Source organism: Pinus tabuliformis, chromosome 9 (assembly GCF_031772625.1).
Source record: "Pinus tabuliformis cultivar Carrire ecotype Pingquan chromosome 9, CPIR1, whole genome shotgun sequence".
Classification (NCBI taxonomy): domain Eukaryota; kingdom Viridiplantae; phylum Streptophyta; class Pinopsida; order Pinales; family Pinaceae; genus Pinus; species Pinus tabuliformis.
Window position 1 is genome coordinate 1,972,190,745 of NC_142307.1, and position 15,574 is coordinate 1,972,206,318.

At 37.6% G+C, this 15,574-nt stretch overlaps 1 non-coding gene across 1 annotated transcript; it reads left to right on the forward strand.

Annotated features, from left to right (window-relative positions):
• Nucleotides 1-299: 299 nt before the first annotated feature.
• Nucleotides 300-386, forward strand: TRNAS-GGA (transfer RNA serine (anticodon GGA)). Its single transcript has one exon. It is a non-coding gene; the product is annotated as a tRNA-Ser (tRNA).
• Nucleotides 387-15,574: the final 15,188 nt, after the last annotated feature.

A 15,574-nucleotide genomic window follows, 5' to 3' on the forward strand; every position in this document is an offset into this window, starting at 1 on the left:
AGATGATCACTACAGATCTATATATTATCATAATATGGAATGGATTAGTTAATCTGTCTTAAATTCTTGATTAGGCGATCCGAATACGTCGGATTAACCGGGATGATTGAGGATTTCCTAAAATAAGAGGAAGTTGTAAAAAATGTCCTTTTGTCTTTCCGGGGGGATTGAATCATTACCTTATTTATTATCTATTTATTTCCGAAAGATTGAACTGTTCGTACCCGAACAAAAAGAATTTGTTTCGTAAGGAAGTTGCTATTGACTCATTTTATTAATTAGAACCAAGAGATCTCATAGGAAAGATGGCCGAGCGGTTCAAGGCGTAGCATTGGAACTGCTATGTAGGCTTCTGCTTACCGAGGGTTCGAATCCCTCTCTTTCCGTATCTTCGCCCTACTATCTATTTTCTTCTCATCCATTGTTTTTCCAATCTATTGAATCCCAATAGGACTATTTCCTAATTCCAGGATCAATCTACCTCTATTTTTAATAGAGAAAATAGAACGAACATCGGTTCGTGGTATGGGAAAAGTAAAGACTATTTTAAGAAGCAATAAAAAAAAAGTATCGCGGATAAAAAGTAACGTACGTAAGGATTATAAAATTTCTCCTTCGGGGAAGGGAAAAAGAAGGGAGAAGAACATAATTTCCAAGCCCAGCAACCAACCCACCCCTCTCTTTCATTTCATTCTCGATTCAAGCTTGACGGGAATAATACTCTACGACCATCAATTCATTAATCTTCAAATTGATCCATTTACTATCTATTATTTGATTGATGAATTCTTAATATTGTAAGGAATGAAAAGTCAAATGATTTGGAAATTTATCCCTCTGGAACAGATCTATATTCTTCTTAATGATAGCTCTCAATCTTTGTTGATCTCTTATAGTAATCACATCTTGAGGTTTGCAAGGGTAACTTGGTATATCTACCATATGGTCATTGACCCGGATATGTCCATGATTCACTAATTGTCTAGCTCCGGGAATGGTGGGAGCCATACCCAATCGAAAAAGAATATTATCCAAACGCATTTCAAGTAATTACAATAGGACCTGACCTGTTGAGCCTTTGGCTCTTCTAGCAATACGAACATATTTCAGCAATTGTCGCTCCGTTAGTCCGTAATGAAAACACAATTTCTGTTTTTCTTCTAGCCGGATACGATATTGAGATATTTTCCTGGAAGAAGACCGGTTCATAGAACCCTTTCTGTTTTTGGGTCTTTTACTAATAAGACCTGGTAAAGTTTTCAGACGACGTATTATTTTTAAACGAGGTCCCCGATAACGGGACATAGAAACTCCTTATTCAATTAAAAAATAGTGCTAGAAAGAAGAAAGAATAGTATAACCCGTATGAGTACTACTGGAATTCTTTTATATGGAAAACGAAGATCTTTCTCCAATTTGTTATTGATCCAAATAGCTCTAATCATTTCATTCATCCCGTTCCTAGTTGGGATTAAATGATCATGGCATGACGGACCCGACGAACGATCGTAAGAGTATTCTCCATTCCATCTTGATCCTAACAAAACTTTGTGGATTATGGAAATGAGAGGAACGGAACGGAAAAGAGCCAACTATCGGGATCGAATCGATGACCATCGCATTACAAGTGCGATGCTCTAACCTCTGAGCTAAGCAGGCTCAATGGAATATCACTCCCCATTTCATTGGGGTGAGATCCATAGATTCCTTTGGAATCCTAACGATTATAGCGTGAATCAGATTCAATGACGCAATCCGGATTACGATTACAACGGAACATTGTTTGAATGTAGATTCTTTCAAGGGAAAGAAAGGAGAAGTAAGGGTCAATTGATATCGATCGTTTTACTCACTCTTCCAAATCAACTAGGGGAGGATAATAACATTGCATTTCAAATGGATAAATAATATAATGATTCCCAGTCATATTCGATTGGGGTAGAGATAGAGAAGGGGAGAGAAGGGGAGAGAAGGGGAGAGAAGGGGAGTAGGGGAGGATATTTCTCCCACCCAATATTGAGCAAATATCCAATGAATAATGCCGATGGATATTACATAATAGGATTAGATCAAGGTATGATCTTGTTCTTCGAGAAGGGGATATGGCGGAATTGATAAACGCTACGGACTTGATCGAATTGAGCCTTGGTATGGAACCTACCAAGTGATAGCTTCCAAATCCAGGGAACCCTGGGATATTTTGAATGGGTAATCCTGAGCCAAATCCGGTTCATGAAGACAATGTTTCTTTTCGTAAGATAGGAAGGGGATAGGTGCAGAGACTCAATGGAAGCTATTCTAATGAATGAATCTCATTTGGTCCAATACTTTAGTTATAGAACGATCTATTTACACCTCAAAAATGGAGAGAGATGTTATATAACATCAGACAAAACTGGCGATCAGAACTTGAATTGTTCCAAGCATTTTATTCATAAGATAGATGCCAGATTCGAGTTGAAGTACTGATTTGACATTAAGTAATCCAATTATGAACTTATCTACTCTAGATGGAGAATTGAATTATTTTTTGGAATAAATGGTTGGACGAGGATAAAGATAGAGTCCAATTCTACATGTCAATGTAAACAACAATGCAAATTGCAGTAGGAGGAAAATCCGTTGGCTTTATAGACCGTGAGGGTTCAAGTCCCTCTATCCCCACCCAGGTTCGTTCCCGAACGGACTGATCTATCTTCTCCAATTCCATTGGTTCGAATCCATTCTAATTTCTCGATTCTTTTACCTCGCTATTTTTTTTTTCATGAAGAGAAGAAATTAGAACATGAATCTTTTCATCCATCTTATGACCAGTTGAGTTGATCTGTTAATAAGCTGATCATATGATCAATTGATTTTGTGATATATGATCTACATAGATTAATCATTTTGAAATTATTAATTGCAGTCCATTTTTATCATATTAGTGACTTCGAGATGAAAATAATAAAGATCATTCTAAAAACTAGTAAAAATCCTTTTTACTTCTTTTTAGTTGACACAAGTTAAAACCCTGTACCAGGATGATCCACGGGGAAGAGCCGATAGCTCAGTTGGTAGAGCAGAGGACTGAAAATCCTCATGCCACCAGTTCAAATCTGGTTCCTGAAAGATGTCAATATCCATGTCTCCATATCCATCTATCTAAATCTATTCTATCTAGATGTATATCTACATACGGAGACACCCGATCAAAATAGATAGATGGATCAATCTGTTCTCTCCCTCTTCTTTGCTCATATTGTCCCTCTCTGTCCATTCCAATTGAATCACGATACTCTGTACATATAAAAAAGTAGGATCGAGAACTCAGAAGTCAAGATTTGACGGTGGAACTGATAATTCGGCACTAGTCGGAATCTATTCATCCTATTCCATCCGAATCGAAATTGGATAGATTATCCCAATGATAGATCTATAATTGCAGAGTTGAAGTAGATCCAAACGTTGCAGAGGGTATCTCGAAAGTAGATTCGAATTGAGGTTCATAAGATTGATGTAATAACTTTTGACCATAGTTTCTAGTATGAATATTGGATCCAATATGATGATCCCTATGATTTATAGTGAAATATTTTATTCTTTCCTTGTTGGAGTTCGGGCCTCATATATCCATCGAACTATCTTTTCTTTCACGAAGTTTCGTTATAGCATCTATAATAGCCTCTGGTTCAGGTGGGCAATCTGGCGAATAGACATCCACAGGAATTAACTTATCTACTTTGCGAACGGTACTATAATAATCTGTACCAAACATTTCTCTGTGATAGTACATGCTCCAGGGAAACTACATATTTTGGTTCCGACATTTGAAATCTCACTACAGAAGGAGCCTTTTTCATGGTCATAGTCCCCGCTGTTATAATGAGGTAAGCTCGTCTAGGTCCATATCTTGGTACCGGACCGTAACGATCGGAGTCGAATCGCGAATGTATTAATGAAGCGAATTTGATGAAACCACAATTAATACTGTAAAGGAGCGTTCATAAACTGGAGAGTCTGGCCCAATTCGTTCGACAGATCGTTTGGGGTAGTTTAAATATCTGGATTCAAAATTGTTTGATCGAGTAATGGTAACTTCATAGGATTCATCATTGGCTTTATGTAATTTTGTACTTCCCTCCCCCACTCGGAAATTAAGGACCATTCCAATGTTCCTCTTCGCCACGCATGGACTGAACCAACGATGAAAATAAGCACGAGAATTGAAGCTCCTATAAATGCAGATATACCCTGTATACTAGAACTCATAGCCCATAGAGAAAGGGAGACTGTTCCAACATCAAGAACAACAAGAACTGGAGCGAACATATAATGATCTTAGATCGGATCCAAGTATCTTCCCATTGGTTCGATACTTGATTCGTAACTAGTAGTCCGGTTCTTGACCAATGGGAGCCAAAGCTCTGGAAATAAAGGATGCAAGAATAGGAATGAGACTATATATTAATGAAAATATCCAGCCAGAAAGTATTATATTAGGGAAATAGGAACATGAATATACTCCTTTGAAATAGATCAAATTCTTATATTTTTACGTCAACTTCTTCATTATTATCCCACCCACCATGAGTGGAAGACCAAAGGACCGAACAATAAATACAATCAATTCTAATTGATTCACATATTTTGTTTCGTCCATGGCTTATTATCAAATTAATTCAATGAAATGTTATTTGAATGTCTATTGAGAATATTTGACATGAATCAAGTATGAGAGAAAGAATGTAAATGGTTCCCAATCCCGAACTACCCAATTTTAGATCTCAGTCTATACTCATATTATAGAATGAATATGTTGATGATATTTATCCAGCATCCATGGCTGAATGGTTAAAGCGCCCAACTCATAATTGGCGAACTCGCGGGTTCAATTCCTGCTGGATGCAGGGGAACTTCACATATCCATTATTGATGGAATGGGAAGAAGTATGAAGAATAACACCAAACAATTGAAGCATACCAAGCCTTTCAATAAAATGAATGAAAGGCTTGGTATGCTTCAATTAAGCAATACACGATAACAATCCATCAGAGTATTATCCACCTATTAAAATAGATTCAACAGCGGCTAGATCCAGAGGAAAGGTGTGAGCATTACGTTCGTGCATAACTTCCATACCTAAACTATGATATATCTGTATTATTAAATTGGTATATGATCTGATATAATAATAGCTACAGGCTTTACGGGAAAAAAAAGGAGAAAAGGAGGGAAAAAATTTATGGATGAAGTGAAATATCCAGTACTTACGGAGAAAAGTATTCGTCTATTGGAAAGGAACCAATATACTTTTAACGTCGATTCGCAATCGAACAAAACAAAGATTAAAAATTGGATTGAAAATTTTTTCGATGTTAAAGTAATAGCTATGAACAGCTATCGCCTCCCTGAAAAAGGAGGAAAGAGAGTGTCAATGATAGGACATCCAATACGTTGTAAATGTGTGATTATTACACTTAGAACCGGTGATTCTATTCCACTCTTTTCAGAACAATAAGATTTCAAATTTGAAACTAAATGGCCATCCGTTCATATAGAATTTTAACTCTGGATACACGCAATAGATCTGTATCAGGTTTCGATTGAAGAGTGCAGTTGGACCCGCAGAAGAAGTTGACCTCTGGACAACATCATTGTGGGAAAGGTCGTAATGGAAGAGGAATTATTACCGCAAGACACAGGGGAGGGGGTCACAAGCGTTTGTATCGTCAAATTGATTTTCGACGGAATAAGGAACACATATCAGGAGAAATTGTAACCATAGAATACGACCCTAATAGAAGTGCATACATTTGCAAGGTGCATTACAAGAATGGCGATAAGATGTATATTCTGCATCCCAGAGGGGTCATGATTGGAGATACTATTCTTTCTGGTCCAAAAGCTCCTATATCAATAGGAAATGCCCTACCTCTAAGTGCGGTTTGAATTATTATTTACGTGATCGGAAGCAACCGATTGGGTTTACAGTGAAACCTATAAATCTATCACTGATCCAACTAGGACACTTTTACGGGACGAACCCCAAAGGGAAACTAAGGATAAATGACAGCAGGTGATTGGATTCAAAAATTGTTCATATCGGATCATTGGTTCCGAAGATATAATAATATGGAGAGGACCTGATTGTTTGTCCGAAGCATGAACAAAATGGGATAGAGGCACCCTCTAAAAATACAAGTTACTCACATTTGATCTGATGGTCAGAGGCGGATTCGGAGCTGGACAGTGGTAGTAATTCCCAAAATAAAAAGATGGGGAGAGGAAAAAAGTAAAAAGAGAGAGAAGAGAAAAAGATGTTTAATATGCCTCCTACGTTATCCATAACATACGAAAGTATTAGCGTAATTTGATAAAGTCATTCATTCTGAATGCTACATAAAGAATATAAGCCAGATGATGGAATAGAGAGACCTAGGATGTAGAGAATCGGGACATAGAGAATACAATAGATGCTCCTTCTCATCTCGATTATATTTATTCAATATATGTGAATATAATATATATCCAGAAAAGTTGTATGCCCTGAGAGAGGCTTGTACAGTTTGGGAAGGGATTTTTATTCATCGGAATAAGAGTCTACTTCAACCAATATGCCCTTAGGCACGGCTATACACAACATAGAAATAACACTTGGAAAGGGTGGAAAATTGGCTAGAGCGGCAGGTGCTGTAGCAGAACTGATCGCAAAAGAAGATCGATCGGCCACATTAATATTACCATCTGGAGAAGTTCGTTTAATATCTGAGAACTGCTCAGCCACAATTGGACAAGTGGGTAATATCACTGCAAACAATAGAAGTTTCGGTAAAGCCGGAGCTAAACGTTGGTTGGGTAAGCGTTCTGAGGTAAGAGGAGTAGCTATGAACCCTGTAGACCATCCTCATGGAGGTGGGGAAGGAAGAACCCCAATTGGCAGGAAAAAACCTGTGACCCCCTGGGGCTATAGTGCACTTGGAAAGAAAAGTCGGAAGAGAAATAGATACAGTGATGCTTCAATCCTTCGTCGACGTGAGTAAGAATGGTTGGATATCCATAAAAAAAAAGGAAAGAAAGGTAATTGATCATGGCACGTTCACTGAAAAAAAATCCTTTTGTGGCTAATCATTCATTGAGGAAAATTAAAAATCTAAACATAAAAGAAGAAAAGAAGATAATAGTTACTTGGTCCCGGGCATCCGTCATTGTACCCACAATGATCGGTCATACAATTGTCACACATTGTCTCACGGATCTAAGGGAAATATCAATAGATAAATAACTCCTTACCTTCTAAAGATATTTATTGGTAACATTGATCTTTATATAGGTTCACCGAAATGTCCACTGACACTAAAAATTGAAATTAAATGAAAACATTTCTTTTCTTTCATGAAACACATCTTCAAGGATCGGCTAAAAAGTTTGTAGAGCGTGTACACATTTTTCATGTATTTTCAAAATTTTTGGTGTGGGTATACTAAAAAATATGTAGAGTGGATATTGTTTGGATGTAGAATTTAATTCTACACCCAAGAAGTGCTTGCACTTGACATTAAAGTAAATGTACAAGGAAAATTAAAATAAAAGTTGTAGCCAATTTAGGACCTATCACCACATTATTTTTTGAAAATGGTTTAAGAAAAGGGAAATATGAAATATCTTATGTGGGATCCAGCTTGAAGAATGAATCCATAACTTCATATTTTCAAAATGGATCTTCATTCAATCAATACAGAGAGGAAAAAGACTAATTGTCAAGTAGTTACAAAGATGAAGAGAATATTACAAAGGGAGAAAATTACGCTCATAAGAGGGCTTGCTTCTTGAGATTTTTTCTAAAGAGTGGTTTTCATTTCCAAAGGATTTTGTGAATACTTGAGAGCCACCATTCTTTAAGTATGTTAAGGTATGTAGATCATGTAAATAATTTTGTTGCTTAATAAGCTTTCTTAATAATTATTTGTTGGAATCAAGATAATGGTTTATGATTACTCCATAGCCCAATGGAGAAGGAAACTTGTCTAATTATGGGATTCTTAGCAATTCATAAGGGGTCACCATCCTATTAGAAAATTATATATTGCGGAGCAATGGAACACATAAAATATTGCAGAAATATAAACACAAAAAACGCATAAAACAAGAGAGACACAGATATACGTGGTTCACCCAGTTTGGGCTACGTCCACACCAAACAGTTAGTCCTTCCTTTCTATTATCCAGCAAAATGAAGAGACATAACCTACAGTAGATCCGCTATAATATCCTCTGTTTCTCTCACAGTCTCACCTCTCTGTTTCTCGCTCAGAGAATATACATCTATTACATAGCCTCAAATATAATGCCCTCATACAAAGAGAGGGGTTGCCTTCTAGGGAAAAAAACCCTAAACTAAACATAAGTTCTACCATCAAATCATCTGCCTAATGAACAGCCCAGAATGACTAGAAATTACTAAACTTTTACAAGGCAATTTTACGTTTGTTTTTAGCTTCAAGGGCGCTGCCCCCGAAACCCCCGCTAGGGGACCGCTGGCCGGGGGGGGCCCAGCCAGGGGGGATCGGTCCCCCCGAACCCCCGCTGGAGGGACAAGTCCCTCTCGTGTGGAGGGGTGTACAAACTTCCTTGGGTATACATCCGGCTGAAACAGAGACCTATGAACAATCATGTTCCACACCCAACAATCTCCCACTTGGAGAATGATTGTAGCAACTCCATCGCTGCTTCATTTGGTGGATAATGACTCCTCTTTGGACCTGGTTGTTTCTCATCTTCATCGTTATCCTTGAAGACCAATTGAAATTGAGCATATTCTTTGTTTCTCCTTGGTTACAACTTTTGTTAGCATATCTGCAGGATTCTGGCTAGTGTGTATCTTTTGCAGCTTCAACTCTCCATCTTCGAACACTAATCGTATGAAATGGTACTTTAGCTGTATGTGTTTAGTCCTGGAATGAAATGCTAAGTTCTTTGCAAGATGAATGGCACTTTGGCTATCACTGTATAACGTGCCCATATCATGCTCCTTATCCAATTCACCCATAAACCTTTGTAACCAAATCATTTCTTTACTAGCCTCTGTAGCATCAACATACTCTACTTATGTTGTTGAAAGTGCAACAACACTTTGGATTTTTGAAACCCAACTGACAGTTGTTCCACCTACAGTAGTGCTCCTCCTTTTATCTCTGTCACCTGCCATGTCGGCATCAACATATCCCTGTAAAGAAATGTTTGAACCACCAAAGCATAATGTTTGATTTGTGGTACTTTTCAAATATCTGAGAATCCATTTCACTGTCATCCAATGTTCCTTTCCTGGATTTTTCATGTACCTGCTTACAACTCCCACTGCATGTGCAATATGAGGCCTTGTGTAGACCATTGCATACATTAAGCTTCCAACTGCTGATGCATATGGAACTTTAGACATATAATCCATATCTTCTTGTGTCTTTGGGCACATTTCCTTACTAAGTTTGAAATGGCTAGCAAAAGGTGTACTAACTAGTTTTGCATTGTGCATATTAAATCTTTTCAACACCTTTTGTATGTACTCATTCTGATACAATGTTAATTTGCGATTTTTCCTGTCTCTAGTTATTCTCATACCAAGGATTTGTTTTGCAGCTCCCAAATCCTTCATTGCAATTGAATTTGCCAATTTTCTTTTGAGCACATTTATTTCCTACATGTTAGACCCTGCAACAAGCATGTTATCTACATACAATAACAATATAATATAGCTTCCATCATTTTGCTTTTTCAGATAAACACAATGATCAGAGTGACATCTAGTATAATCTTGTTCAGACATAAACTTGTCAAATTTTAGATACCACTGCCTTAGAGCCTGTTTTAAGCGATACAATCTCTTCTTCAACCTGCACACTAGTTTCTCCTTCCCTTTTACCTCATATCCTTGTGGCTGCTGCATATATGTCTCTTCCTCCAAATCCCCATGGAGAAAGGTTGTCTTTACATCTAACTACTCAAGATGCAAATCTTCAACTGCTACTAGAATTAAAATAGTTCTGATTGAAGTCATTTTAACAACAGGAGAAAATATTTCATCAAAATCAATACCTTTCTTCTGTGCAAACCCCTTCACCACAAGTCTAGCTTTGTACCTTTATTTTCCTCTGTCTTCTTCCTTCAGCCTGTAAACCCATTTATTCTTCAATTTAGTTTTTCCCAAGTCTGGTTATGCATTAAGGAGTCCATCTCTTCTTCCATGGCTACCTCCCATTTCTTCCTGCTTTCAACCTGCACTACTTCTTCATAACATTCATGTTCACCAAAATCAGTCGACAATAAATAATATAATGAAGGAGAGTATCTTTCAAGGGGTATACTTTTCCTAGTAGATCTTCTAATGCCACTTTCAGGTGTTTGGGGTGCCTATTGCTGTTCTGGTGGTTGTTGTTGTTGTGGTTGTTGATTATTATTATTTTCAGGCACCTTTACTTTTTCAGTGATTTCATCAAGAATTGCGTATTCCTTGTTTTCTTTTTCCTGTTTCTTTTCCTGCAACTGATTGTTATACAAGACCTTTTCATTGAATATTACATCTCTGCTCGTAATGATTTTGTGATTTTCGTAATCATATAAGCGATAACCAAAATCATTAACACCATATCCAATAAAGGTACATTTCTTTGACTTTGCCTCAAGCTTTGTTTTATTTTCTTTATTAATATGGACAAAGGCCTCACAACCAAAAGGCTTTAAAATAGAGTAGTTTACCTTTTTACCTTTCCATGCTTCCTTCGTTTATTAGATAAACAGTAGTATCTACAACATCTGCCCAAAATAGTAAGGGCAATCCTACATGCAATCTCATGCACCTTGCACGCTCCATAATTGTTCTGTTCATCCTTTCTGACACACCACTTTCTTGTGGTGTTCTTGGAACCGTCTTCTCTCTGTGAATTCCATGCTCTGAACAGTACCTATCAAACTCTTTGCTGTAATATTCACCTCCATTATCTGATCTAAGACACTTCAATTTCTTTCCTGTCTCAATCTCAACCAAAGCTTTCCATTTCTTGAAAGTATCAAATACATCAAATTTATTCTTAATACAATAAATCCAAGTTTTTCTAGCTGCATCATCAATAAAAGTAACATAATAACAAGAGCCACCACGAGATGATACCTGAGCAGGTCCCCATACATTTGTATGCACAAGCTCTAATTTTTAACTCTCTTCTCTTTTCCATAAATGCAATTCTCATATAAGTCCAAATCAACATTCTTCAAACCCGGCAACAAATTACTTGAGTGAAGAATCTTCATCCCCTTTTCACTCATGTGTTCGAGCCTATGATTCCATAATGCTACATCTGCTCCTTGGGAAGTTAAAGCATTAATAGAGTTAGAAATACCATTGCATAAATACAATGTACCAACCTTTTCGCCTTTTCCTATTACCAAGGCTCCTTTGGTAACCTTCCAAGCTTTATCTGTGAAAGTTGTCACACAACCTTCACCGCCTAACTACCCTGTTGAAATCATATTTTTCTTTAGATCTAGAACTTGCCTTACCTCCTTTAGTAGCCATTGGTTTCCATTCTGTTGTTTTATAAGAACCTTACCCACTCCATAATTTTACAGGGTTTATCATCACCCAAACGAACTTGTCCAAAATCTCCTTGAACATAGTCATGAAAGTATTTATTATCAGGTGTGGCATGGAATGAGGCCCATGAATCTACCACCCAGGAATCAGTAATATTTTCAAAATAAAAAATCAAAGCATCTTGTAACACCTCACCTGTCACATTTGCTTCATGATTGTTTTCTTGTTGTGCATCTCCTTCTTTTCCTTCCCGAGATATATAGTCTTTCTTTAGGTGTCCTTTCTTTCCGCATTTCTAGCACACTATCCTCGATCTGAACTTGGATCTACCTTTCCTTGATTTATTGCGTTATCCTGAGCTTTTTCCTCTTTCCATTTTTCAAACTTTAAAGTACTAGATCCAGAAACAGAGTTACTAATGGCCATTACTAAACCCTTCCAACTTTCTAGCAATAAGCACAAGAATAACAGAGTTGTAACTTCATCAGCAAAGTTTACCCCTACAGAACATAACTGACTTGTAACAGTATTAAAATCATTTAAATGGTCTGCAATAGATCCACCTTTCGACATCTTCATATCAAATAACCGTTTCATAAGAAATACCTTGTTTAAGGCCGAGGGTTTTTCATATAGTTTCTCCAACGCTTTAATCAAACCCTCTGTCATGGTTTCCTTCGAAATGTTGAAGGCGACCGACGCTGCGAGGCACAACCGTACTGTTCCGAGTGTCTCTCTATCGAGAAGGTTCCATTCTTCATCTGTCATACCCATCGACATCTTTGTTTTTCCTCCCAATAGTACGTACGGATCTTTCTGATACAGATAATCTTCCATCAGCATCTTCCACAGCGAGAAGTTTTGGCCATTAAATTTCTTGACCCTAAACTTACCATCTTCTGTTATTGCTCCCACTCGAACTAGGAACCCTTCTTTCCTGTGATTTTATCAGCCAAATAGAACTTCGGCTCCAATAACAGTTGTTACAAAATTATATATTATAGAGAAATGGAACACATAAAATATTGCATAAATATAAAAACATAAAGCAAGAGAGACACACATACGTGGTTCACCCAGTTTTTGTTACGTCCACCCCAAATAGTCAGTCCTTCCTTTCTATTATCCAGCAAAATGAAGAGACACAACCTACAACAGATCCGCTGTAATATCCTTTGTTTTCTCTCATAGTCTCACCTCTCTGTTTCTCGCTCAAAGAATACACATCTATTACACAACCTCAAATACAATGCCCTCATACAAAGAGAGGAGTTGCCTTCTAGGGAAAAAACCCTAAACTAAACATAAGTTCTACCGTGAGATCATCCACCTAATGAACGGTCAGATTGACTAGAAATTACTATACTTTTACAATGCAATTTTACATCTGTTTTTAGCTTGGGAGCACTACCCATGAAACCCCTGCCAAGGGACCGCTAGCCCCCAGACCCCCCAACCGGGGGGATCGGCCCCCTTGAACCCACGCGGGGGGCACAAGTTCCCCCCGCACCCTCCGCATGGAGGGGTGTACAAATTTCTTGGGGTATACATCCAGCTAAAACAAAGACCTCTGAACAATCATGCTCCACACCCAACACATCCATCTAACAATTGGAGCTTCATGTTGATCAATAGTCATTAATCAAATAAAAGATCAAATATTTATCCTTTCAAACCCTAAAGTAGAAATTAGTTTTTTTTCATTTCAATATTTCCCATAAATAACAGTGAAGAGTTTTTGCTCCTCACATTTATTTCTAAGTAGCTCTTTATAATTTCAATGCAAGCTATCTTGTGAATATTTAGGGGTGTAGAGGAAGGAGAGTGATTAGTTCTTATGCCTTTTTGGCCATGGCAATGTTTAGTATTTAAATATAACAAACTTGAAATAAATTTAATTAAGTTAGGAATGATGCCATGCAAGCAAAATAATCTTCTATATGAGTGAGTCATCTTGTGAGACTAGATCTATCAAATTGTTTGATATCCACTTTTAGGAGTCAATGTGATGTAAGAGTCATAGGGTGCTAGACAAATCAGTGAGGTGAGGCCCCATGGGTTTGGATAATTTAGATGCATTGCATTGATATCAATAACCATTGTATTGATTGAATCATTGATAATAATTAGGATAACTAATCTAAGATAAAGTAAAATTTAGTGAGCTCTGCACTGTGAAAAGCAAAGCTTAGATAAGAGGGAGTGACAGATTTTATGTTGCAACTCTTGAGTACTAGAAAGTGAGATACCAAAATTATCAATATTACTTTTAAATTACATTATAACAGTTACTTCAATGAAGAGAATACTACCATGATAATCAACAATAAGCATATTATCAACGCAAAAAACATATTATTCATTACTCATGTGGACAAGTGTCCACGTAAAATATAAAAACCACAAATAAATATCGTCAGATAAAAACACAATATCCATCCATCAGTGAAAATTTGAACTATACAACGGAAAATCGAATTCAGCAGTGTCTCGCTGAATTTCTATATCCACTACATTGCAAACTCTGTATACTACAAACAAAAATCTAAGTAAATGAGTGGCCTACAAAAAGTCCTACATTTAAACAAAGTCATACAATTGACTCAGTGTCTTCCTTTATTCTTTTTCCCCTTTCTCTTGGATCTTTTGTTTTTCTTCCCCTGGTTGGTGCCATTGTTGTTAGCTATGCTGTTACTGCCCACATTAACCACAGTACTCTGACTCTTTTGATGCTCCTCACACTGAGAATCTTGCGTAGGGATGTTAGTCTCCTCTTCTTGCTTCTTCTTCTTGTCACTTGGGCTGTGACTGGTCTCACTAATCATAGCACTCCTAGTATCCTGATTCTCTCCACACTCATACTCTCGAGCATTGCTTCGATGATTGGCTTTTGCCTCTTGCTTGTTGCTGTCAGTCTCTAATTCTTCATTTTTGTTGTTATTTGGGCTGTGACTGGTTACCCTAATCACAGTGCTCTCAATCTCTTGATTCTCTACACAGTCAGATTCTGTTCTGCTATTGTGATCAGTATCATCTTCTTTTGTGTTGTTCTGATCAGTATCATCATCTGCTATTGTGTTGTTGTGAACAGTATCATCTTCTTCTAGCTTCTTGCTGTCAGTCTCCTCTTCTTGCTTCTTGTTACTTGGGCTGTGACTGGTCACACAAATCACAGTGCTCTCTGTCTCTTGATTCTCTCTACTGTCAGTTTCTAGGGCACTGTTGTCATCATTCTCTTCTTGCATCTCATTCTTGTTACTTGAGCTGTGACAGTTCCAACTAATCACATCGCTCTCAATCACGTTGGGGTTATCGGTATCTTCTTCTTCTCGTTTATAGCCATCAGTCTCTTCTTCGTGCTTCTTCCTGTTGTTACATGAGCTGTGACTGGTCAGAGTAAACACATTGCTCTCAGCCTGCTGCAACCCTACAAACTCAGCTACTCGCATGTTGTTGTGATCAGTATCTTCTTCTCGCTTATTGGTGTCAATTTCTTCTTCTTGCTTATTGCTGTTCTCACTTGATCTGTCACTGGTCACAATAATCACAGTGCTCTCCGTCTCTTGAATCTCTCCATACTCAGATTCTTGCAAATTGTTGTGATCAATCTCTTTTTCTTCCCCTTGCTTATTGCAGTCATTCTTTTCTTCTTCCTTCTTACTTGTGTTCTTTGTCTCCTCATTCTCTCCACAATTAGATTCCTGGGGGTGGTTGTGATCACTCTTTCCTTCTTCTGCCTCAATTCTGTCAGTCCCTTCTTGCTTCTTGTTATCACTTGAGACGTGACTGGTCACAGTAATCACAGTGCTCATATTTTGCTGATTCTCACTCAACTCAGCTTCAAGCCTGTTGTTGTGATCATGATCAGTCTCTTCTTCATGCTTATTGTTGTCAGTCTCCTTTTCTTGGGTTTCATTCTTGTTGCTTAAGCTGTGACTGGTCAAACTAATCACATTGTTCTCAGTCTCCTGACTCTCTCCACCTTCAGGTTCTCTTGGGTTCTTGTG